Here is a 27,592-nt window from a genome sequence, read left to right as displayed (position 1 = left end):
AATTGATAAATTAAATAAAAAAATATTTACACTTCCCTACCAAAGAATCCTGCTTTGCCCCATTGTCCGAAATTTAGTATCGCTTCAAAAATCCTCTGGTTTATTTTATTAATAAAGAATGACGATAAATCAACACGTATAATTTTAAATGCCATTTTTTTATTAGTTACTCCCGTCAGAATAGTATGTGTTTTCAATCTGAGTATCTGGATTTTTCCTCATTTAATGTTATACGCTACTCATACCTGTATGCAATAAAACTTCACATTTTAAGTTTACAAATCTAATGGTAGACGATGCAATGTTAGTATTGAATTGCAAGGGCGACGTGTTGAGCATTTACTTTAGTTATAGGACTTGAGCCTTGTTTTATGTTGCCCGACGATGAGGCTTTTATTATTAAATTATTTTATTAAAAAATGTATAACGTAACTTTAAGTTTAAAATAATTTTTATTTGTTTTATTATGAATATATGAAGTTTTATTGCATTTAAGTAGCATATCAATTTAAGTAAAAAATATTACATATCGAATGAAAACAAAAGCCTACTTTTTATAAATTACGGTATTTAATCTTAATTAACGCAAGTCCCAAATTTTAATGATATACTCGTATATCTGTGCAATATTATATTGTTTATAACATTACAGTCAAAACAGTAGTGGAGTAATAAAAAAAACTGTGATGTTTTAGATAAATCTTATCGGGTTTTAATAAAATTTCATTATTGTTTTTTTTTTTTAATAAAGCTTTTCACCTCTATCTAATATAGATGTATTTAGAAAACTTTTTCATGAATTATGACATCTAAGATTCTGAGCAGTCCCCCCAATTTCATCGTATAAAAACGGAAAATCTTTATTTTATAAACTTATAATATGAGAAATAAAAACACTTTTACTAAATTTTACCACTCTGACTCAAACAGTTTATGAATAAGGATATATTTCCTTAAAGTACATATGAACAAACAGACAGAAAACAAAAGTATTTGGACATATTTGCCATTGCGTTATTTTCTTGCGCTGTTGTTCCGAAAAACCTCGAAATACGTATTGGACACACGCTATGAAACATTTGTATAAATGTAAATTTAGTTTTTAAAGCCATAAATATTTCTAAAGGAAATATGTCAGTAAATAAAACTTGCTGTTGGATTTCCTTGTATCGCAAATGCAAAGCTATCACCCAAAGGAATATTCATACATGAATAGCTCTTTCTCTATCGCTCTCGTCTTAGACGTAGGATATTCTACTATATTTGTTTTGTACAGGCAATCATTTCTTTAGTTTAAAAACATGATGAATTCTAAGACCAAATATTCAATTCGTATTCAAGAAATGTTGGTCTTGTTTCCAATTAGTTTTAAAACATTTATTATCTGATACGTCGGATTTTAGATAAAAATAATTATCTAAAATAATTAGATACTCGTAATTATAATACGAGTATAATGTAATTTATTTATTTAACTCTATCAAAAGTTATTTTGAAATAATTCCATGGAATATAAACTTAAACAGGGAAGAGTTTGAATAATGCATATTCAAAATTGTTTAAAGCAATTTAAATTATTGAAAAAACTATATAATAACAGTTTTAATATAGTATATTAACAGCTTTGAATAGTGAATAGCAGGTTTTGAACGGAATAGTGTAATATACTTCAATCATAATAGAATACAAATATAATATTACTGGAAGAAATCCTAATAATAGTATCCTAATAGTAATAGTACTTAAACTAACTGTTTTATTTATTCAACAGTGCAGTTGTTCGATGCTGTTCAATATTAGGACTGAAAACAATTTAAATATGAATTCAATAAAATAGTGTAGGAATATAAAACTATGTAATGAACAAGCTGTGCTGTAAAGCGGGGTAGGAGGAAAATGGCGATCACGCGCTGCAGGATTAGCGGCAATCAACATCCTTGTCCGAGACGTCATCTCACTTGCTGATGTCGGCTCCCAGACGTAAACACGTGGCACCCTCTAACAGTCTATATTACAATCGCGTGCTGCAGGATTGGCAATAATCAACATCTTTGTCTGATGAGTAATTTTACTTGCTGATGTCGGATCTCAGACATGTAGCACCCTTCAAATGTCTGCATTTCAATCTCGTGCTGTAGGATTGGCAGTAATCAACATCTTTGTCTGATGAGTCATTTTACTTGCTGATGTCGGATCTCAGACATGTAGCACCCTTCAAATGTCTGTATTTCAATCTCGTGCTGTAGGATTGGCAGTAATCAACATCTTGGTCTGATGAGTCATTTTACTTGCTGATGTCGGATCTCAGACATGCAGCACCCTTCAAATGTCTGTATTACAATCTCGTGCTGTAGGATTGGCAGTAATCAACATCTTTGTCTGATGAGTCATTTTACTTGCTGATGTCGGATCTCAGACATGTAGCACCCTTTAAATGTCTGTAATACAATCTCGCGCTGCAGGCTGCAGGATTAGCGGCAATCCGCAACAGGGTTCGCTGAGGTTGCATAAAAATTTTGTCTATAACTTCCTTAATTTTTGATATGTCCTGTTAGCAGGTAGGCAGCTATACACTCATAAAGATCAGAATTTGAAACAAAAATTGCAAATTCCATCGTTAGGCTTGTACCGTCTTCGAACATTAAATTTATTTTTTTAAAGAAAATGTAATTTATACGGGTAAAGTCTTTCTTCGGATATCGTTCTACAGTCAACATGTACATGTTTATTTTGACATCGTCGTATTGTAGAGGAAGGTATGCTGAAACTAAACTAAACATTCTCATTTCACATAAAATTCTAACATATACAACATTTTGTATCCATTAGTCTCGTACAATTCTAGCCCTGGCTCTGGGCTAACCAACCACCTGTGGGAGCTCATAAATACGAAATAAAACATATAACCATTTGAGGTGAAGGTAGTGAACTACTAATTAAAAAAGAAAAATTAGAATGCGAGGGGAAAGAATATTTCGTGAATAAGAATAATTATTTTCAGTTACTATTTTGCCTAAAACTGTCAGTCATTTCTAAATACAAAACTGGAAACACTCTTTTAAACTCTCAATTAGAAACTTTAATTAACCTTTCCTTCAGTAGATCCACATTACAATATTTTCGTTTCAGTTACAAGAGTTCCAAGATCATGTCTGTAACAGTATTGACCTTGCTTAAGACAATACTCGGAGCAGCTGATACAGACTGAACTAACAGTAGAGGGCGGTGGAATGTTATTGTCTACCGTGTGAGCCAGCTATGTTAGTTACTTCTGCTCATGTATGCATCATTATCGTTTCTCAACCTCAGCCTGTACCACAGTAACAATAAAATCACCTTTCTCAATAAATATTATAATGAGATTAATTATAAACGCCTTGCACTCGCCATATATGATAGATTCATCAACAGAAACATGGATATTTTTTCGACCTTTTTTGGATCTCTTCATATGAACGTGACATTAGATTTCAAGTCTGTACATCGTCATAACCCAGACGCTGCCTTAGGAGGAAGGTGAACTGAACGTTCATATTGAATCAACCCTTCCCACCATAACTACGATATATATGTAGAAACATGGGATTTCCCACGACATCTCAACGATTAATTCAAAAATGTTCTCCTTATGTACAACAATCTAAATTTAAAATTACTTTAAAAACTAAAAAATTTACAATTTTCACTCACCCAATTTTTACGTTTTATAGGGTCGAAGTATAGTAATGAACTTATAGGTTTTACATATATTATGTAAAAATATATTATATTTTACATATTTTCTCAATTCAACAATAACCGGTGCATATCGATGCAGACTATTCATACCTAATTCGAAAGATAAAACTTACAGTAGAATGTAACTGGACAAATATCGAAGAAGAGAAACGCTCCTACGAAGAGAAAGAACCTTTGTTAATAATGCAGAACAATTAACATAAACGTTTTCCCCTCTAACCGGTTAAGGGTTAATGTGGCAGAACAAAAATTACGGGCCTGTTTACACGCGATGATTCTGCCCCGGCATTACTTTATATGCCTCGGGCATGTAAACTGTATCAGGTTGAGTTTTGTATCTCACTTCATAAACTAGTCATGATGCGTATGTATTAGGAGGTAATTACTTAAAAATCTGTCAAAATTGTATTACAATTGTGGTTGTTAGATAGTGTGAAAATAATTAAAATCTTTAATAAACAATAACATATCGAACCTTTATATGTACTCAGTAATTTTCATTTTCAAAAAAGTGACTGGAATATGTTTTTTCTGAGCTTCTATGAGTAAAATAAGTTATAGTCGAGTCAAATTTGGCTAAAAACTATTCGTAATACGAAAACATAATCAAATTAATAAATTATACCAATTATCAGCTGAGTCAATACTGACCTGCTTCAATTGACATTGTAGGTTTTTACTTGTATTGTTTGATTCAAATTGAATAAATTTCTTGTTTTATATTTTGTGTAATGTGCAATCGCAAATATTTAACTAACCTAAACACTTAATGGGGTATATTTGGTTTAGTTTTAATGTAATATTTATATTAAAATCTGAACTTTTTTTTGTTTTTTGTTTGTCGACAGTTTTGCTCTACACACCTCAACCTCATCACAATATACGAGTTTTAAGGTGCAACCATAACTTGGGTTGCAGATATAACAGATTTTATTAAGGGGGGTCTGTTCGCCTATCTCCGTAATGTTAATTATATGTAATTTTTATAGAGTTGTGTTGAACCTACACTGAAATGTTTTATTTTTATTTTATTAATCATGTAATACTCTAGTCACTGACACAAGAAATTTTGTTTATTTTGTATTTTTTAATTTTTCTACAAATTTTTTTAAAAACTTGTGTTAAATTTCAAGTTTTTAATTCAGAAATTTAATTTTTATAAGCCCAAAAATTAAAATTTTACAAAATCCTTGTGTTAGTGACTAGTAAATACTAAAACAAACACACACAGTGAAAATTTCATAAAAGATATCTTTAACAGGTCCTGAGAAAAACTTACATCAAAGTTAGAAAATACAAATTTTGGGAAAACGCGATTGAAAAAAATCGTTGTACTAACCTAACAGTGAACTTGGTAACATCAGTAGCTGCCAGTGCTGTAGGCTGGTTTGTCTGCTTCATCCTGCTCAAATTGGTCCCTCTAACTTTCTTTTCTTCATGCCTTAGCCTTCCTGATTTCTTCTCAAGCTCATTTGCAGCTAATTCGGCTTTCTTGAGTCGCTTATTCTCAAGGCTTTTCATTGCAGCAACCAAAGTTTTACCAGGAGAAAGTTTAAGCTCATCCATTATTTGTACTCTACTTATCAGGCCATTATTAAATGTGCTTATAGCTAAATAAGTCCCATATTTTAGCAACTGGTAGGCTAACAAAAACCCTTTTTGGTATTACAGACCAAATCACATTGTTTCAATGATTCGTTTGGGTTTTGTGTTTTGCCCTTCACACATTTTTGCAAAAGCTCAGGATCAGCCAAATCCCTAAATATTGGCTTGATAGCAAGCATAACAGCTTTTGGAAAATGAAAGTGTTTGTTATGATCATACTCAGTATTATCAAGTAAGCTCTGGTTGAACTTACACCACGTTCCGTCTCCTTTTGGGCAAAGCTCGTGTTGGGGTTGTTCGTTAGTCGATAAGACGTGGAAAAATTCAGCCCAAACTGCTTGCTTCATTTCCCTTACACTTGATGTGTTCCGACGTATAGCCAGTCCATAATAACTTTGCAGTTGATGAACAGCAGCAGTAGTAAGTCGACCTTTTCCGGACATAGATTTGTTATCTTCAAGGAGGGTTTTACCCGACGTACTTTTTATTTTGAGTAAAACGTGTTCTCATTCTCTTTTGCACGTGGCCTATGCATTCAAGTTTGTTTATTTTTATTTCTTCTCCATAAACTTGAGCTTCATTCACTGATGCATAGGCCTTTGAGTCTCCATCTCCCAAGTAGTTGAGGTAGCGAACATTATATTCCGGCTCTGACCTCCGAAAAACCTCTAAAGCGCCAGCGACCTCCATTCCTCCGCTGCTACCCTGATAGTTTGCTTTACAGCTGACTACATGAACATTTTCACACTTATTTGGGCATTTACAAAACTTTGAAAGGATAGATACATCTAGTACTTTCCCTGTATCTACTGATGTTAGAGAAAAGAATGCCATTTTTGAGAGACATGGCCTCTCTTTTGCCATGAACCGTCTAGTGCAATGCATAAGTTATGTCGGTCCCCATCATTACTGCTCACTGCTTCTTCTACGGCGTTTCTCATACTTTTTTTTACACATATTTTCTGCTACTGTGCCTAAAACTTGTTCATGTTTTCTATAATGAACTGGAGGGAGGAGGAAGATTTAGAGTGCCACACAAGATTTGGGCTGCTGTGTGGCCTTTGCCAATGCTGGCGCATACCGTGCACAAGACGTAGGTTCAAGTCGTAAAGAGTTACAGATTTTCCATTGATATTTTCAGTGATTTTATTACAATTGTCAATAGACCTTTTTTGTCTGAACAGTTTTTGGACAATACACTGAGAAATTTACTGCAAGTCCTTCAACAGACCGCCTTTCAAAAAATCAATTTGTGCTTGCAACGACTGCATCCTGCGATTTCATTTATGGCTTCGGCAAGCGAATTCAAATCAAATATGTCATATGCTAAAACCTCATTCTTCTGATTATAGTATTCAAAATTACCTTGAACTTTCATTTTTCTAACAGAAGAACTAGGGGTGGTTAGGATTATCAGAAGTGTCAGTGCTGGTGGTAGGCCTGGGCAAAGTTTCAGTATTGAGGTTATACATAGCCTCAGAAGATCTATCAAGGCTAGATTTAGTCTTTCCAACATGCTTTCTCTTGGAATAACACTTGAAACGATTCCCGATTTTCTGTTTATTTCCCCATGTTAACTTGAAACAACAACTAATATTCACAAAACTCGAATAAGTAAACTGTCACTTTGTAAACAACACAAATTGAGAAACACTCTCACTGACATCACATAAACAAAGATCACATGACAAATAGTACACCTGACAGAGACAAAAAATATACATCAAAAGCAGGGTAGCCAACATAACATAACAATAAGGAAACAAGAATAGTAGTAGTATGTATGAATATGATTAAAGCGGTGGGCCACACCAGCGGGGCTGCCTCTTTCACCATAAATTGGTTGCAATGCTTTCGAAAAAACTTTCTTTTCAATAACTTCTAATAAAGATAGAAAGTAAATAAGCACATCTTTGAAAAGGTGAGGTTCTGAAGAATATAAAACTAAAAAAAACCAAAAAACTCAAAAAAATGAAATTTTTGGTACGGACCCCCCTTAAGTTGAGTATCCCTAAAGTAATATTTTATGCTACACGAAGCATACTCTGCTTGTAGCTTCGCGGTTTCCAAATATAGCCTTCAGTATATGTATAAAAAATATTCGAGCTGAACTTCAGGAAATTTTTAATGTCTCTTCATAAATTCAATATTTCTATATAGTATTCCACTTATTTAAATGGAAAACAGAGATATAAAGCTTCTATATATTTCGTGGGATTTGATACGCACATCCTCAAGAAGCAAAACATAAATATCAAGAGGACAAGAAACACAACAAATAAAAAGAAAATAACCAAAAATGTAAATACGCAACTAAAACATTTCAAAACCCAGCTGTTATATCATTAATGGCACAAAAGGAAATTTGGAAAAGTTAATTTTATCTTAAATTTTTAACTATTTGGGTATTTAGATTTTAAAAGTAACTGACGGGCATGTTCGAGTTTTTTTAATTTTAATCTATTTAGATTTTCTTCAGGACAAAGTCATAACACTCTTCAATTTTGTCTTTCTTGTGCTCAGCAGCATGTTTGGCCAATGGCTTCTCCTTGTCTTTATGAAAAATATCAAATCTGTGCCATGTTATTCTGACTAATATATATATATATATATATATATATATATATATATATATATATATATACATATACAGACACATATATACATTACACGCATATATATAAAGCAAAACCCATATTATACAAATTTCCAATAGAATAGAGAAATATGATTTTTTTTATCTAAGTAGAACTTTTGTCTCTCTAGATTGTCAGTCTAACTTTAATTGTATTAGTTACACAAGAGATAATGAGATAAATTGAGGCATGAAAAATGTGATCGCTCAGGTAGTAAATATTTCAATGTTACATCGAACCTTAGAACTAACTGAAATAATCCCAGACCTCAGCAAACCAGGATGATTGATCTCCTTCATAACTAATACAATCAAAGATGATACTCAGTCACAGCTTACTTGGTAAGTAAATTTTGCCTACATTGTTTCAGAAAATTATAAAATATCGTGAAAACAGTCACCGATACCATTTGATTATCGAATCTCATACTTCAAAGAGTACGTGATGGAATCGTGTGGAGCTGAAACGCAATTGGCTGGAACTCAACCAGTCAGCGATGAATATGACCAATCAGCAAAAATAACTTTAGTTACAATCATTTAGTCTTTTTATCGTGGAATTTCCAAAGCATTAGTAAACATGTCAAATCAAATATTAAAAATACATATTCTTCTTCCAAAATTTTACTCAAATTTCAGTTCCTCAAGAAATTCACTGCAATCTATCCCATTTAGTTAATCTCATTTATTGAGAATATACATAGTTATTTATCTCCTCCTAGGTTCTTAGCTCTTCAATTATGCATAGTATAAACAGGGTTAGTTTGCCAATTACGCAGAGCAAACTAATTAACCACGCTGCAATTAAGCTAAGCACGGCCCCACTATCGATTACATTAACAACCGAATGAATTATTGGCCGTTATGGTTCCTTTCTTTAAATATTATCTACAACAATGAAATAAAAGTAGTGAGAGTCTTATTTAAGAGACCCATTATGAATTAACAAGGACGTTCCAAATTGTAATTGATATCAATAGGTGTACACCGTTGGGATAACAATTGTTATGCCGATGTGTTCCATAATAATAAATTATTATGCAAACGAGTTATTCAACGAAGTTCTATAGCTCTACTAGTCCTGTCTACTATTGCTCAAAATTATGACGACTTAATTAGCTAGCAGCAATTAAAACTGATATAATACTTCTAAATTATTGAATGAATGTCTCAAATTTTTACGGTTATTTAAGAAATCTAAAACTTGGCATAAACCAAATACTGTTACACCCTGCCTTTTGTGCATTTAACACATTAGATTATAGGCATATGTATAAAAGGAAAAATAGGCGTACGACTTTTTTCATGGACTTCATAAGTTTTAATTTTATTCCTATGAGAGTATTTCATAGTGATAATTCGCAATCAGCCAAATAGTAACATCCTCTAACCTAATATCGGCTTATTTTTTACGATGGGTTACATTCGTTATAATACTGATTGTTACATTTAAGAAAAAATCTAAACCTTAACTTGCCTAATATCGGCTTGTTGTTTATGATGGGTTACATTCGTTATAATACTGATTGTTACATTTAAGAAAAAATCTAAACCTTAACTTCCCTAATATCGGCTTGTTGTTTATGATGGGATACGCTTGTTCTAATCTTGTCGTAAGTTATATTTAAGAACAAAAATAGACCAAAACGAACCTAATATCGGCTTATTTTTGTGATGCGTTACACTCGCTGTAACATTGTTAAAGGTATAAGAACAACATTTGTTCCAAAATATCTTAATATCTTCTTATTTTGTACGATGGGTAACAGTCGTTGTAATATTGTTTAAGTTATATTTAAGAACAAAATTAAACTCAACTTCCTTAGAAGAATTCCCTGAAAACAACGTATTACTTATACATTTGATATTGCGAATTTCTTGACTATTTGTAAAACAGATGGAAACTGCATGGGCATTAGTCTCTATTTAGGTATATTAGCGACATTCAGAGTTATGACGTAAGGATATTTTTGACGAGATTGAGGTAGTAAAAATCACCTTATAAAAGTGTTGCAAACATTTTGAAGGTCAAATAAATTCCAACAGAGTTTCTGACATTTGATGATTCTTACCTTTAGGATGAAAGGTGTAAGTAATTTAAAATAAAAAATTATAATAGAGGAAATGTATACAATTTCACTACTAAGTACGCCAATATTATTTTTCCTAAAATCATTTACTAAGGAATTTGAAAAAAACCAATTCCTTATAAAAGACTTAAGAAGTTGTATTGTATAAGTTTAAATAAAATAAATTTAAATAAAACATTGAGATTATTTCAGTATAAAGAAGTAGCATGACAAAAACTTTAAAATTCAATCTTTTTACTATATAATTTTTACATTACTGTACATTATAATGTTATTTCACTAGTAAAAAAGCGGGAAATAATAACTTTTATTTTGTGATACCCACAACTTAAAATCAACATGGCGTAATACTTAAGACACTTTTTTCATGAATGTGTCACATTATCACATATATATCACAGAGTTAGCCTTCTACTGTAAGATTCTGTAGCCCATCTAAGAGTAAGTTGTGTACTTAAGTTCTTTAGAAGAAGAGTGAGACAAATTATTTAGTCAGTTAAGGGCGAGGATTGGGAGGAGCGCCTCTTAAGTTGCTGATTGAGTTAAGGCTCTGTTTGAGACAGTCTATAATGAAGCCAATTTCAGCTTCGGAACAACTGAGTTACGTCATCTTAAACATGATTGATTTGATTGGTTCGTGATTTATTTCAAACTATTCGATTACGTTCATTTTTTCGATTCACTTTGTACAAGTCTTTTTGCTCATATAATTTTTTAATTTAAGGGATTTTCAAATATTTATCCAATAGCATACGCTCATCTTTAATTTAGTAAGAAAGATAATTAATTGAGCTTAATGCAAGCTGCATGTTTGTTTAAAAATACTCAATATATTTATATATGGGAGTTTTTAGCATTTAACTAGGAGACCGCCCAACTACACGACTGATTCTGCTGTTTAAAGTGGGTTGTATTGACGAAAGATGAAAGGTGTATAAGTGTAAAATTGTATGTGTGAATGAGAGTTTTGTGGTATGAATGTAAGAAATTTTAGATTACAATCTGTGACGTTTGCTATACTATGTACTATTGTCGCTGCAATAAAACTGATTTGATTTGATTCTAAGTGATATAACAATCAATTTTTGGTGTGAAACATTTCCTCATAAAATGTAACTCTTCGAGAGGTCATATCCACTCAATACAATATCCTCTTTAAAAAGAACGATAAGAGATTCAAGTGTTTTGTTGTAATCATCTTTTTAAAACAAGCAAAGATAAAAACTGTATTAGAATTTGAAATGCTAGGTTATCTGATTTTAAATCAATAAAAATTAAATATAATAAATTAGGAGCATCTATAATGAAAATAATTGCACTTTCATAAGATTAAAACTGGGGGTGGTAGCTCGTGAGGTACAGACTATACTCAGGTACGTTTAATAGAGATATTTGAAATATTCAGTATTTGTAGAGTAAAAGTGCTTAAGATTGGCTCCAATTAGAAATATTAGTTTTATATATTAGAATTAGAATTAGAAATATATATGGTACAATTTGTGATACCAGTGTTAGTTACGTCTACGTAAAAATTACTTACAGCAAAATTAATTATTATTTATTAAGTCTCAATTAAAACAGACATTCCTGTTGAGAAACTCAAGAAATATGTAAGATACTCACATACCGTTATGTATCATTTTGGTTACAATGTAAAAAAAATCACCGAAGAAATGTATTTTTAGTGTACTTGTGCAATAATGTTTATAAAATTAACATTAGATTAATGTTTATAAAAAATATATAATAAATCGAGATATTTTCTTAACATATTACAAAAACACTGAGTTGTTAGTTTTATATATATATTATGTACCACGTCATCCTACTAGAAAAATACATAAACGGAAATAGTTCTTAAACATTTGTGTTTTGAACCTTTTAATCGAGCAATGTCTTTTGTAAAATCATTTAACACTGTTTAAAAGATTCATTTGCATGTAAATTAATGAATTCAAGAAACTTTTACAGTGTTCTGAACTGCAGTTTTGCCGCATGAGATTAGCTCATTTACAAGAAAATTAAATGTTCTTTCAGTTTCTTTTTACCTTGACATGAGAGAACGAAATAATGGTATAGAATATATTGACAGTATATATATTATATATCGACAGTATTTATATTATGAAACGCTGGAGATAATTTTATATGTGTATTACTTGAGAAAGATATTCAACTTCATATATTACATTTTCCTAAGTCATACCTGTCATAAATTTTCCTACATTTCACAAAATAATACACAAAAGTTTCTTATAAATTGCTAACAATAATTTTACTCTGGGAAATTGGCTGCTGACACCAAAAGAAGATAAATCTGTTTTTGTTGCTAGAAACACAAACACAGTATAGCAGGTACATTCTTCATCATTCATGTTCTAGTTGCATTTTAACTGGTGAGTTCCTCCGACAGACTGTTGTGTGTTTTCCTGAGACAGAAATAAAAACAAAGTATAGAAGGTACACATCCTCCATTATTCATGTTCTACTTGCATTTCAACTGGTGAGTTCCCCCGACAGACTGTTGTGTGTTTTCCTGAGACAGAAATACAAAAACAGTATAGAAGGTACACATCCTCCATTATTCATGTTGTAGTTGCATATCAACTGGTGAGTTCCCCTGACAGACTATTGTGTGTTATCCTGAGATGGAAATACAAACATAGTATAGATGGTACACATCCTCCATTATTTCTGTTGTAGTAGCATATCAACTGGTGAGTTCCCCTGACAGACTGTTGTGTGTTATCCTGAGATGGAAATACAAACATAGTATAGATGGTACACACCTCCATTATTTCTGTTGTAGTAACATATCAACTGGTGAGTTCCCCTGACATACTGTTGTGTGTTTTCCTGTGACAGAAATATAACATACTATAGAAGGTACACATACTCCATTATTCATGTTGTAGTAACATATCAACTGGTGAGTTCCCACGACATACTTTTGTGTGTGTTCCTGTGATAGAAATACAAACACAGCATAGATGGTACACATCCTCCATTATTTATATTGTAGTAACATATCAAATGGTGAGTTCCCCCGACATACTGTTGTGTGTGTTCCTGTGATAGAAATACAAACACAGTATAGATGGTACACATCCTCCATTATTCATATTGTAGTAACATATCAACTGGTGAGTTCCCACGACATACTTTTGTGTGTGTTCCTGTGATAGAAATATAAACACAGTATAGATGGTACACATCCTCCGTTATTTATGTTGTAGTAACATATCAAATGGTGAGTTCCCCCGACATACTGTTGTGTGTTTTCCTGTGATAGAAATACAAAAACAGTATAGAAGGTACACATACTCCATTATTCATGTTGTAGTAACATATCAACTGGTGAGTTCCCACGACATACTTTTGTGTGTTTTCCTGTGATAGAAATACAAAAACAGTATATAAGGTACACATACTCCATTATTCATGTTGTAGTTGCATATGAACTGGTGAGTTCCCCAGACATACTGCTGTGTGTTTTCCTGTGATAGAAATACTAATACAGTATAAAAGGTACACATCCTCCATTATTTATTCTGTAGTAACATATCAACTGGTGAGTTCCCCCGACATACTGTTGTGTGTTTTCCTGTGATAGAAACACAAAAACAGTATAGAAGCTACACATACTCCATTATTCTTGTTGTAGTAACATATCAACTGGTGAGTTTCCCTGGCAGACTGTTGTGTGTTTTCCTGTGATAGAAATACAAACATAGTATAGATGGTACACATCCTCCATTATTCATGTTGTAGTTGCATATCAACTGGTGAGTTCCCCTGACAGACATGTTATGTGTTTTTCTTACACAGAAATACAAACACAGTATATAAGGTACACAAACTCCATTATTCATGTTGTAGTTGCATATCAAGTGGTGATTTTCTCGACAGACATGTTATGTTTTTTTCTTACACAGAAATACAAATACAGTATAGAAGGTAGACATCCTCCATTATTCATGTTGCAGTAACATATCATCTGGTGAGTTCCTCGACAGACATGTTATGTGTTTCCTGAGACAGAAACACAATCACAGTATAGAAGGTACACACCCTCCATTTTTCATGCTGTGTAACATATCAACAGGTGGGTTCCCCAGACAGACACGTTCTGTGTTTTCCTGAGACAGAAATACAGACACAGTATAGAAGGTATACATACTCGATTATTAATGTTGTAGTTGCATATCAACTGGTGAGTTCCCCTGAAATACTGTTGTGTGTTTTCCTGTGATAGAAATACAAATACAGGTTAGAAGGTAGACATCCTCCATTATTCATGTTGCAGTAACATATCATCTGGTGAGTTCCCTCGACAGACATGTTATGTGTTTCCTGAGACAGAAACACAATCACAGTATAGAAGGTACACACCCTCCATTTTTCATGCTGTGTAACATATCAAGAGGTGGGTTCCCCCGACAGACACGTTCTGTGTTTTCCTGAGACAGAAATACAGACACAGTATAGAAGGTATACATACTCGATTATTCATGTTGTAGTTCCATATCAACTGGTGAGTTCCCCTGACATACTGTTGTGTGTTTTCCTGTGATAGAAATACTAATACAGTATAAAAGGTACACATCCTCCATTATTTATTTTGTAGTAACATATCAACTGGTGAGTTCCCCCGACACACTGTTGTTTGTTTTCCTGTGATAGAAATACAATCACAGTATAGAAGATACACACCCTCCATTTTTCATGCTGTGTAACATATCAACAGGTGGGTTCCCCAGACAGACACGTTCTGTGTTTTCCTGTGATAGAAATACAAACATAGTATAGATGGTACACATCCTCCATTATTCATGTTGTAGTAACATATCAACTGGTGAGTTTCCCGACATACTGTTGTGTGTTTTCCTGTGATAGATATACAAATACAGTATAGATGGTACACATAATCCATTATTAATGTTGTAGTTGCATATCAACTGGTGAGTTCCCCTGACAGACATGTTATGTATTTTTATTACACAGAAATACAAACACAGTATATAAGATACACAAACTCCATTATTCATGTTGTAGTTGCATATCAACTGGTGATTTTCTCGACAGACATGTTACGTTTTTTCTTACACAGAAATACAAATACAGTATAGAAGGTAGACATCCTCCATTATTCATGTTGCAGTAACATATCATCTGGTGAGTTCCCTCGACAGACATGTTATGTGTTTCCTGAGACAGAAACACAATCACAGTATAGAAGGTACACACCCTCCATTTTTCATGCTGTGTAACATATCAAGAGGTGGGTTCCCCCGACAGACACGTTCTGTGTTTTCCAGAGACAGAAATACAGACACAGTATAGAAGGTACACATACTCGATTATTCATGTTGTAGTTGCATATCAACTGGTGAGTTTCCCTGGCAGACTGTTGTGTGTTTTCCTGTGATATAAATACAATAACAGTATATAAGGTACACATACTCCATTTTTAATGCTGTGTAACATATCAACTGGTGAGTTTCCCTGGCAGACTGTTGTGTGTTTTCCTGTGATAGAAATACAAACATAGTATAGATGGTACACATCCTCCATTATTCATGTTGTAGTAACATATCAACTGGTGAGTTTCCCGATATACTGTTGTGTGTTTTCCAGTGATAGATATACAAATACAGTATAGATGGTACACATAATCCATTATTAATGTTGTAGTTGCATATCAACTGGTGAGTTCCCCTGACAGACATGTTATGTGTTTTTCTTACACAGAAATACAAACACAGTATATAAGGTACACAAACTCCATTATTCATGTTGTAGTTGCATATCAACTGGTGATTTTCTCGACAGAAATGTTACGTTTTTGTCTTACACAGAAATACAAATACAGTATAGAAGGTAGACATCCTCCATTATTCATGTTGCAGTAACATATCATCTGGTGAGTTCCCTCGACAGACATGTTATGTGTTTCCTGATACAGAAACACAATCACAGTATAGAAGGTACACACCCTCCATTTTTCATGCTGTGTAACATAGCAACAGGTGGGTTCCCCAGACAGACACGTTCTGTGTTTTCCTGAGACAGAAATACAGACACAGTATAGAAGGTACACATACTCGATTATTCATGTTGTAGTTGCATATCAACTGGTGAGTTCCCCTGACATACTGTTGTGTGTTTTTCCTGTATTAGTATTACCTAATACAGTATAAAAGGTACACATCCTCCATTATTTATTTTGTAGTAACATATCAACTGGTGAGTTCCCCTGACAGACATGTTATGTGTTTTTCTTACATAGAAATACAAACACATTATATAAGGTACACAAACTCCATTATTCATGTTGTAGTTGCATATCAACTTGTGATTTTCTCGACAGACATGTTATGTTTTTTTCTTATACAGAAATACCAATACAGTATAGAAGGTACACATCCTCCATTATTCATGTTGCAGTAACATATCGCCTGGTGAGTTCCCTCGACAGACATGTTATGTGTTTCCTGAGACAGAAATACAAATACAGTATAGAAGGTACACATCCTCCATTATTCATGTTGCAGTAACCTATCATCTAATGAGTTCCCTCGACAGACATGTTATGTGTTTCCTGAGACAGAAACACAATCATAGTATATAAGGTACACACCCTCCATTTTTCATGCTGTGTAACATATCAACAGGTGGTTTCCCCAGGCAGACATTTTCTGTGTTTTCCTGAGACAGAAATACAGACACAGTATAGAAGGTACACATCCTGCATTATTCATGTTGTAGTTGCATATCAACTGGTGAGCTCCCCAGACATACTGTTGTGTTTTATCCTGTGACAGAGAAATAAACCAAGAATAACACTTTTATCACATCACAGGCCAACTTCGTGTGTCGGATTAAGCACAGAATATATTGTTTAACATCTTTCATCTAGCATGGTTCTTTATAAGGGTGTCTTTAAAGAGAAATTCTGACAATAGTTTTAACACACTTTCTAAGGTAGATAATTCCTTACCAATTTGCTCACATCTAAAAATGGCGTGATTAGTAATGGTTACTCATTGAAGAATGTACACATTATAGATGTAAAACAATTAAAATAGTGGTCAAATTATTTAAAAATATGGTTTTATTGTCTTAAAACAATGTTTATTCAAAACAGTTACTATATTCTCTAACGCTCATAATTAATATTTTTACAGCTTTTAAGACCAAGATGGAATTTTTCTCTGCTTTTGCGAAAAGTAGGCCATAAGCATGCATGTACTTTTAAAATAAGAATATCCCTATATTTGTCCCACGGGACCTAAGAATTTTCATGTAAATTTAAGTACAATTAGTTGAGTATTTTACGCGTGGAAAACATTGTCACAGAGACACCAGATTACAATTAAAATTAATTACTGTAATAAAACATCTATTATTTGTTAATATGTTGAGTTAAGGAGCAGAGAATTGACTCCATTCCATTCCTGGGGATGTTCCATTGTTTAAGGATTTTTTGTGATAGTTAGATCTTCACTTGTTACTAGCTAAACAAACAGCGACCCTACCTGTATTTAGTAATAAAATTTTCCTTTAAATCAAGGTTTTTAAAGTTATAAGATTTTTTCTACTTAAATCTAAGTTTTTTACAATGTTTATAAAATATCCCATAAAATATAAGGGGCGACTTGTGGGATATTTAGAATTTCCCTAACAAGTTTTAATTACATGAGTTTTCAATAAGCTGTTTTTTTTTTAACTTTACCCAATTTATGGCAGTTTTTACGTATAAAATAATATATAGCTATTTGATAAATAAAAGTTTTGCAGGTAGGTGTCAACCTGAAATTAATTACTTTTTATTTAATCAATTCCTTCAATTATAAGTGCACTTTATTGTTTACGAGCGATTATTATTATTAAGTATCTATAATTACTATAAAGCAGATGAACACCATCTTGGAAACTTGAGATATAATGATATTCTATGTGACATTTTATCTTTGAATCACTCTAAAGTCTGATCTTTTTAAAGACAAGTTCAAATTGTATATTTTTATTTAGGAAGAATCGTAGAAAAGGCTCTTAAATCAATGTGGCGTTTTAATGATTATTATAATGATTACAAAGACGTAGAAGGTCATAAGGTGAAGCTATGTAGTTGTATGTAAGTTTATATCGTGTATGTTACCATCGCACCGTCATTAGGCCACCTGCCGTCTCCCACACACATGAATAATGTAAATGAGGTGCTCGCTGCTATCTCACGCTCAGATGAATTGATGCTCTTAATTATCGCAAGGATAGATCCCACGGCAGTAAAACTAGTTAACACAAATGTGCCGTACATCATTATAGTGAGCTTAGCAGTAGCTGGACTCGGGTTGTTAATCAGTTCGTGTTACCTAAGGCAATCCTAGGCTATTATCAAGTCTTGTAGTAAATGGTCTCACATGTGAACTCTGGAAGTTTCACCTAACAGACACTTAAATGCCTCACCCCTAAATGTTATTTTTAAGAAATATTTACTTGTTCAGTCAATAAATATTCAATACAGCTTATTTTTAATTTTTCACTACGCATTCGTTTTAGCCATATGCCTATGAAAATACTGCAATAAAGAATACACAGTGGAAACATTCAATCGAAATTTCTCCTTTCTCGTAGTACCTGTTGGCTCCAATATCCTTGTTCTTCACACTTCAAGCACTTAAACAAGCTGGAGTGTTACTACACTTTAACACAATAGACACAATCTAAACACTGAAACTCTATGTTGTCAGTCTTATAACACATGTCAGCTACCATCGTAAATAATTTATAGCAGGTCTGAGTAATAACTCGACCATAAATGTAATTTCCTAAGACAATATCTTACGCGTTATAATACGTCAACATAGTAGGCCCAGTGAAGTTATTTTGTCTCATTAACTGTTGTTTAGCATTTAATAAGTAAAATGTAAATATAAAGCCCAATGGTGGAAGTTTTTAATATTTACCGTTAGTTTGTAGCGCTTGTCAGATCCACAACTATGAATCACTTAGAAAAGCTTACACCAGATTTACACTTCACGATTATATATTCTGAATTTTTCAGTGTAACATACAGAAATATAGAAGTTTCAGTGTAGGTACTATATAGAAATATCTCCAGTCTCATAGCACCTGTTAGCTCCCATAACTTGAGGAATTTAGAGGCAGATGCCAATTTCGGCAATACATCCCCAACAAGCCGGCCAAGTATGGCATCGAACTATTTGCGATGGTTGATGCAAGAATGTCATATACATTCAACTTGGAAATTTATGCCGCTAAACAGCCTGAGGGCCCATTTAAGGTTTCAAATGCAGCAAAAGATGTTACTATGAGAATGATAAAGCAAATAGAAAATTCAGGAAGCAACCTAACTACAGATAATTGGTGAATATATATATATATATATATATATATATATTCACAAAGAAATAAATCCATATATTGAAATAATGAGAAAAACTAATATATATATATAATTCAGGATAGTATACTGCAAGAATAACTTTTTATTAGTAATTAAATATACTATAGGCATGTGATAAATTAGGATTAACTACAAACTGGATATAAGTAACACCAAGAAAACAAATAATACCTATTCCACATACGCGGCTTGAGAAATATAACAAAATATAATGACTTTGTTATAGGTCAAGAAGAAACAAGAAGTAACAAGAAGAAAAGAACACTCTCTATAATTCACTTGGAATGTGTGGTTAAGTGACATCTGCACAATATGAAGTAATTAATTATGAAACAAGTAGATACGTAGTAAAATAAGTAATGTGTTTTGGTCAGAGCAACAAGATTACTATTTACTATCAAAGATGACAGCATCTCAGTAGATGCATACCATGGCCAGGAGATATACTCTTGTATAGAGCATTTAAGTGTTTGGTCAGGTTTGAATCCTTCACTAACGGTTCTACTGGACAAAAATCTGTGGGTGCACGTATCTTATCTATGAGGTAGTGATAAAATTAGTATAGAACTTAATAGCATTACAATTTTAATACTATAATAGTGCAACGAACCTAAAATGTTTCCTTGTGTTGTAACGGAAATTAGTAGAACTGATGTGTTAAGAAAAGATAACAGAATTACACAACAAAATTCAATTAATTAAGAATGTACGTACTTAGCTGACAATTTTGTTTCTGTTGTAACAAAAGATTTATGAGATTGGCCAAAATAAAATTTTGCACCTAGCTAGTGTGTATTGTATAATTTTAGAAAGATCAATGTTCTTTGCACTTACTTTGACATCAATGAAATAATTAGGAAAGGCAATACAACAATTAATTAGCGAGTTGCAAAGCTCTTTTGTATTTAATTTTGAAGTTTTTCACATCGCGAAGTTTGACAAAGTTGGCTGTTTGCGCAACACAGAACTTGTGTTACTGGAAAGTTTTAATCCCTCTCCGCCTTGATGTGTCTCGTTCATGTAATACCAAAGATTAATATGACATAATAAGCACTTGAAAGCTAGGTCGAGGACAAATATAAGAAGTAACACGTTATCAACTGAAATCGTATGAAGTGTTTCTAGAGATTCATAGACTTAAAACATGGAATCTCATATATAAAATAGCAAAGTAGAAGTGCGTCGCACCCCCTGTAGCGTAACAGGCTACGCTGAGGATGTGTAACAGAAAATAGTCTAGTTGGAAACAAGCAGAATGACAGGCAGTGACACAGACAGTACATTTTGTCAATTTAATTTCATTCTGTATGTCTGATCACAAGATAACTATAAAATGAACTGGCTTGTACACTTGAAATTTCACATGAAGGTTCATTTTTATACTACCAACATCTAGTTCGATAATGTTGCATGTTACACTACAAGATGTGGCAGAGCGTGCGTGAAGTTTCATATTGGCCTTAATGTTAACCATAATGACAAAGAGAATATAAGATGAACGTTTCTAATAAGACCTTGAGACACTTGAAACCACTGCACACTTCTATGTCAACGTATGGTACGGATAGGCAGTAGAACTAATGAATAATGAACTTGTCCAAGGCGTGTGTACCTTTTATCTCTATGCTATGTTTGGTCTGAGTAGACTAGAGATTATTTAATAGGTAAGTCTTTGTTTAAATTGATTGATGCAAGCAGGTTTCCATAAAAAGTCAGTGAAAATTTCAATTAAACAATTTCTTACTTGATTGCATTTAAAATTTTCAGGATCACTACTGTTAGAACCAGAATACTCCATAGTTCTTTGTCAAAATTATAGACTGATATGTCTGTGAAACTTTAATATTGCTCTAGCTAACCTTCTAGAGTAGAAAACACTATAGGTCTATTATTTAGGGTTGTAAAATTCGATATTATTGTATTATAATAATGACCGAGTTAAGGGAACACAAATTTGATTAAAGATAATTAAAGAAATTTGTGCGTCATGAAAACTACACTGGTTACGTACATAACAGTTCAGGGAAAATGTTGCCGCTGTGAAAGAGGGTTTGGAATAAATTGAACAGAATTTCTGTTAGAAATTATAAAAATAATAGTAACAAATGAGTAGCCTAATTCTAATTATGAGCATTAAAAACTAATTCAACCACAACCATTTAACCCCTTAGTTTATTTCTCTCTTTCACTTGATTATTAAATGTATTAAAAACACTAGTGTTCTGTTGAAGGTTCAGACCTGGGATAATTGAAATCTTGACTACATGAAACCTTCCCATAAAATACACTACGGTACTTATTAACGACAAGCTATTAGTTGCTCACTACTCGATGACAGTAGATAAGCTATACCTACAGGCTGCACTGTTATTGGTGAAATATTGAATAATTACGATTGATTATTGTCAGTCAGCAACAGTTGAAGTTTAACCACGACAACTTGGAAACTTGGGCTCGCTAACTTGTAGATGTCAGACTTTCTGATGGAACATAACATCCTGCTAATGATCGTTAGTTAATTCTCTCTCTGCGTGGGCAATATAGATATAGAACCATTTAACTACTGTAATATTAATGTGCTGCTGAAATCTAAAGGCAAACTATTTCTAGTATTCAAAAATTTATCTTGTAGCATTATCGACAAGCTCATGTAATTAATTTTAATCGAGTTGTATCACTTTTACTATCAATTGAATCACTTAGTATCTCATTAGTTTGTCTTTACTACAGACACAATCGACTCGATAGTTCTGTATGTCATTGTAATCGTTCACCTTGCTGTCCCATAGCTAACTGTTTCAATATTGTTGATTTTAGGTTGCTTTGCTTTGCTTATATGGAATGCGAATGTGTTCTTTTAACAAATACAAAGGAATTGTTCCGTAAATACGTTTTATGTCATAGGTAGCATACGAAGTCTAGAATTTCTAACGACTAAAAACGTTTCAGGTACAACTCGTCCTAACTATTTATTTTTCTTTATTTTTGGTGACATACGAAGAGAATTATGATGACAATAATCTTTGAAATGAGTAGTAAAAGAAATGTAACAAAAATTCATTTGTAAAATCTTTGAAATACGTATCAGGTAACAGTCTTACTATTCTATTAAAAACTAGTAAAAGAAGTGATTCTAATGTATAAATTATTTTATTGTAGGCCAATTGTTTAACTGATAATTTTAATTCTTTTACCATATTAGGAAAAAATTGTGAAGTTTTAAAAAAAGTCAATAGAAAAATAAGGGTAAATAATCAAGAAAATCACATCATTTTGATTTAAAATTAGAAGAAATATTTAGTTTTTCCTAATTTTTCAAATAAAGGCAACGTATCTCATTTTCAGGAATTAGAAAATTTATTCCATAGTTGACTGTAGCCGAAAATATTAAGCAACTGCTAAATAGTAATATAAATATTAAAAGAATTTTAAAATAAAAAAGTTTTCCAATCTCTTTAACAACTATTACACAGCATTTGTGGCTTTATAAAAAAAGTGGGAAACAAAATAACGATTTGCTGATTGATTAGTTCAATCGACCTAAGAAATCTTTTAAAATACGTTGTCGGTTTGAATTCCAAATACTTCCCTAAAGTCAATACAATTCATTTCGGGGGAATAAAATTACGAGAGTGAGAGACGATAATCGCAACAGGAAATGAAAAGCTTGGAGCCTCTCTTAATTATTTTTCCTCCACTCTCGGATTTATATTATTCTCCTAGAACTAATTCACTTTGAACCAACATTCCCTAAAATAGTTATTTCTATTATCAGTTCATTATACTAATTCAGTATAGTATATCTGTATGCGCTCATTCTTTCCGTAAATTTATAAATGTTACATGGCAAGAATTCCGTAATGCAGTTGACAGATACCCGCCTACTATGTCTTCCTAAACATAATTATATTATATACTGCTAGGCCATTCTATATAATATATAATATATATATATATATATATATATATATATATATATATATATATATATATATAGGACTACCACACTATCAGACTCTAAAAACTAGGTACAGATAATGACAGTCGCCACTTTCATAATTTGATAATATTATCTTCAGAATTTCATAATTAAACGAATTTTGTATGCAAGATGTTACAGTTAATTGTAACTTTACGGATCTACTTTTCTAGTCTTTGTATATAGTAGAAGGTCTACGATCATTCTTTACTTGAAAATATTGCGTCATAGTTTTAATGGGAGAATACTTACCCAGCAATGTTCACACATTTAATTGTTAAGCTTATAATGGCCTAACCAGTATCATAGCTACCATCTAAGTTTCCGTAAGATATCTCTTCACTGTAAGGCCGAAATAATTCAATATTTTAATTTTGTTAGAAATATTAAATTGAGACGTGGACCAGAAATATTTTTTGATAATTTTCCACGAAAAACAAAGTAAATTAATACAACCGATAATAAATTACCTTATTATGTGCTATAATAGAAAGTCTCATGGATACATTTCCGTAGCTCTAGATATTAGCATTTATGATTCAGCTCCAGAAACAATAATAGGCTCCTCAATTATAATAATATTTAACAATAATTTAACAATCTGATAGTAAAAAATCAAAACGAGAGCGACTAGAACTGAAATAATATTGTTATGTTGTGTTATGACTCGCTTCAGGCAACCGTAGAGCTCTCTGGTCGCAATGGAATGCTTTAGAATGTAAAGCACGGTAGGTTATCCCGCATGAGCCCACTCGGTTGTTTCATAGTTCCACCTCTTCTATCTTTATATCGCCTGTTGGAAACGCCGTATCCTTAGCTCGTATATTTTTTTATATCAAATTCTCCATTTTGACATAAGGAACATAAGAATGTTCATATCCTTTTTAAATTGCATCCGTTAAAGAGTACAAAAGAAAGAAATTTACTTACATTTACATAAATAATGTGTATAGCATATGATTATTATCGCAGTTTCTGCATAAATGGACCGTACCTAGCACTCAGAGCATAAACCATTCCTGTATCATAGTTTAAAATATATACGCTATATTAACTCGCCTGATAAAACGACAACTGTCCAAAAAACTTAAACAAGTTGAAATCTTACTCAATAATTTATCTTATAAATATCTCGGCTAATAAGTTGACTATCTTGTTGCATTGTTTCGTTCCAATGTATTTGACGTTCAAACTTAAAAAACCTAAAATTGCGTTTTTAAGAATGTATAGATAAAAATTTTTATACACTTTTTTGTAATAAACTATATTTTTGTGTCTCAAGCGATTTTTCAGATAACGATTACCTACTTGTAAATCCAACAACAGTTTTTGGCCACCTAGAACTGGCCAAAGACAGGCATGTTAAAAATTGGTAAAAAATTATTCTCATAAATAACTTGGCTGAGAATATAAATATGAATATTAAACTAAAAAAACTAACTCTGTTGTTCATGAAAATATATAAAATTGAAAATAATTATTAAGTGCATATAAAGTTTAAAATAACTCCTTATAAACAATATTTAGAATACCGAATGGTTATCGAGATATTTATACATGTAAATTCACAAGAAATATATTATTAATATTTCTATTCTATAAACTCTTAATAATTCTTTCCACTGAGCCTAGTCAAAGTGAGCTTGAATAATAACATTAGTCACAAAGTACATTTACGATAGCCCTGATGGTAGCAGTTTTAAGCGAGGATTTTTATCTGGGTTCTAGATTGTCCGAAAGAATGAAAAGAGCAACCCAGCTCATGTATTATCCTCATCATTCTATCAGTGAAAAACTCTGGTTGGTTTACTTCACAAGATGGTAGATATCCTCGTCCACTGAAGTGATCTTTACAGTTTGATCGACTTCTGCAATCTTTTAGTGGGATTTACACTTCTTTTCGAGGTATTTCTCTTCTAGTGATATTCATTGTTCTGAAGATCCAGGAATTGTCAGCAGGAGAAGCAACAGAATTTTAACGTACAAATAGGTAAGTCAGTTATTTCACCTGCTAGTTATTAAAAATCCACATCTTCTTATATAACATTAACACTGTAAAGAGACCAAAATGAGTCAGTGATTGACATTTTAAATACCTGTGATGAACGCCAATGTCTAATCTTAATTTGATATGAACTGCAAATAAACTTCAGACAGATCCATTACCAATATCGGAATAAACGATATTTATTAATTCCAGACTTCACTTGCAACATTTAAATTCATAACGGCCTCGGTTCTTTTTGGAATTAAACTGTTTTACCGCTATATAATATAGATCCAAATGTGTTACACTTTTTCACTATAAAGCTTTATGTAATATTAGCGAAGAGAAGACAATTAATTAATACCTTAAAGTGCTTAAAATAACCATTTTGTCTCAAGTTATGAATGGTTCTAACATATTCGATATGAATAAATGTTAATAATCAATGTTATATAAAATATTGTTGAATTTAGTTTTTAGTAAGTATAATTAATTGACCTTAGACATTTTTAAAGATTTATCAACCGGAGAAAATGCTTTCGAATCAGTTAATGCCAAAGGACGAAGCAAGTTGGAGAAATAAACAATATTCTAGTAAGTCAAAGCTCCTAAATATCTATGAAGCCTTCTTTGGAATTTGGCTGAGTAGTTTCTAAGTTTTTAGCAGTTATTGCTGAATTATGTAAGGTCATCGGGTAAAGGCCCTAAATTTGGACGGTAGACGATTTCTTATAGGCTTTTCTGAGATGCAGTTGTGGGAAACGTTTCGCGATTTCTATTTAAATATTGTATGATAAGTTTTTTTGACTGAAAATGCCATTATAATGTAGCTTATCAAAGTAAACACCAACCTTCTATTGTTGGAGCACTACGATTACTATAACTATAGCTACTAGCACTATGATGAAACATGAAACAAGAAAAACATCATAAAATATAGTAGTATATTTTTATGAGAAATTCAATATATAAGTAGATGAAATTTCAAATTCATAAATTGTAACATCTTTTTCCTAAATAGTTTATTAGCTGTGTTTTAACTAACATATACAATTAGTGTGCACAAATAATAATTGTGCTCAGAAATAAAAGTTACAATTACAAATTCTACCCCGATAATTAAGTTCTTTATAAATAGTAAATAGTAACTAACGGTGATCTGAAGTAATGTTCTCAATTCGGTGTGGCAAAACTCTATTTAGTGTATGCAGATGTGACCAAGTTTAATAATGTAGTCTGATCATCTAGGGTCACCCAAGGGTATACACGAAGACATTTTTCCCTTCCAGTTGAAGCATGACTTAGAGCCGTTCCATGTTGGCATCCACCTCTCGATTATCGACGCGCCGAATATATGTGATCGTTTTTAATCGCCTCAGTCAATAATTCCAGTAAAATATTTGGTCCTTAGATTTCTGAAAATTTCTGATTCCTAATTAAATTTTTCCCTAATGCACTTGTCCACTACCAATTTAAAGGTTGCAGTCACCCCCTCCCACCATGGGGGTTCAAACGCAAACGTCAGATATTGGAATAGTCTACCAACTACTGATTAATCTACTATGTTCGTCTACCATTTAGTATGCTGTGTTTCTAAACAGCCATTTTAATCCTTTCGCAGTTAAAATGCCGTAATATTCCTAGCCTATCCCAGTCAACAAATATATTTCCTTTAGCTTTCCCTATACCAATTAGTGTTATAAATACAGTACTACATTGCTAGTTAGAACAGATAGTAGGATTTTGGACATTTTCTATCATTATATGTTACCATAATTGAATACTATGTTGTAACGATTGAAGTTTATTCTCTTACTCATGTTTTAAAAATTCCATAAGGTTGAATAAACATAGAATTAAAAGAGAATAAGTGTTGTGATGGACTTACCACAAACTAAACCTCATACAACGTAATTTGACAACAGAAAATGCTGCACATTACAAAATTAAGCATAAAAACAAAAATATAACTTCCAGGATAGTGAGGATGAACCAAAAGAGTCACTACACAACACATAGCATATGCAGCAGGAATGGGTGAAGACTGGGGAGAAAATCAATGTTGACACTTCCTGAGGTATCGCGGCGCGTCATCTAAAATCGAGAGAACAAGGTGATTTTCGGGAGG

The sequence above is a fragment of the Homalodisca vitripennis genome, chromosome 2 (genome assembly GCF_021130785.1).
Source record: "Homalodisca vitripennis isolate AUS2020 chromosome 2, UT_GWSS_2.1, whole genome shotgun sequence".
Taxonomy (NCBI): Eukaryota; Metazoa; Arthropoda; class Insecta; order Hemiptera; family Cicadellidae; genus Homalodisca; species Homalodisca vitripennis.
This window is presented reverse-complemented; position numbering follows the sequence as displayed.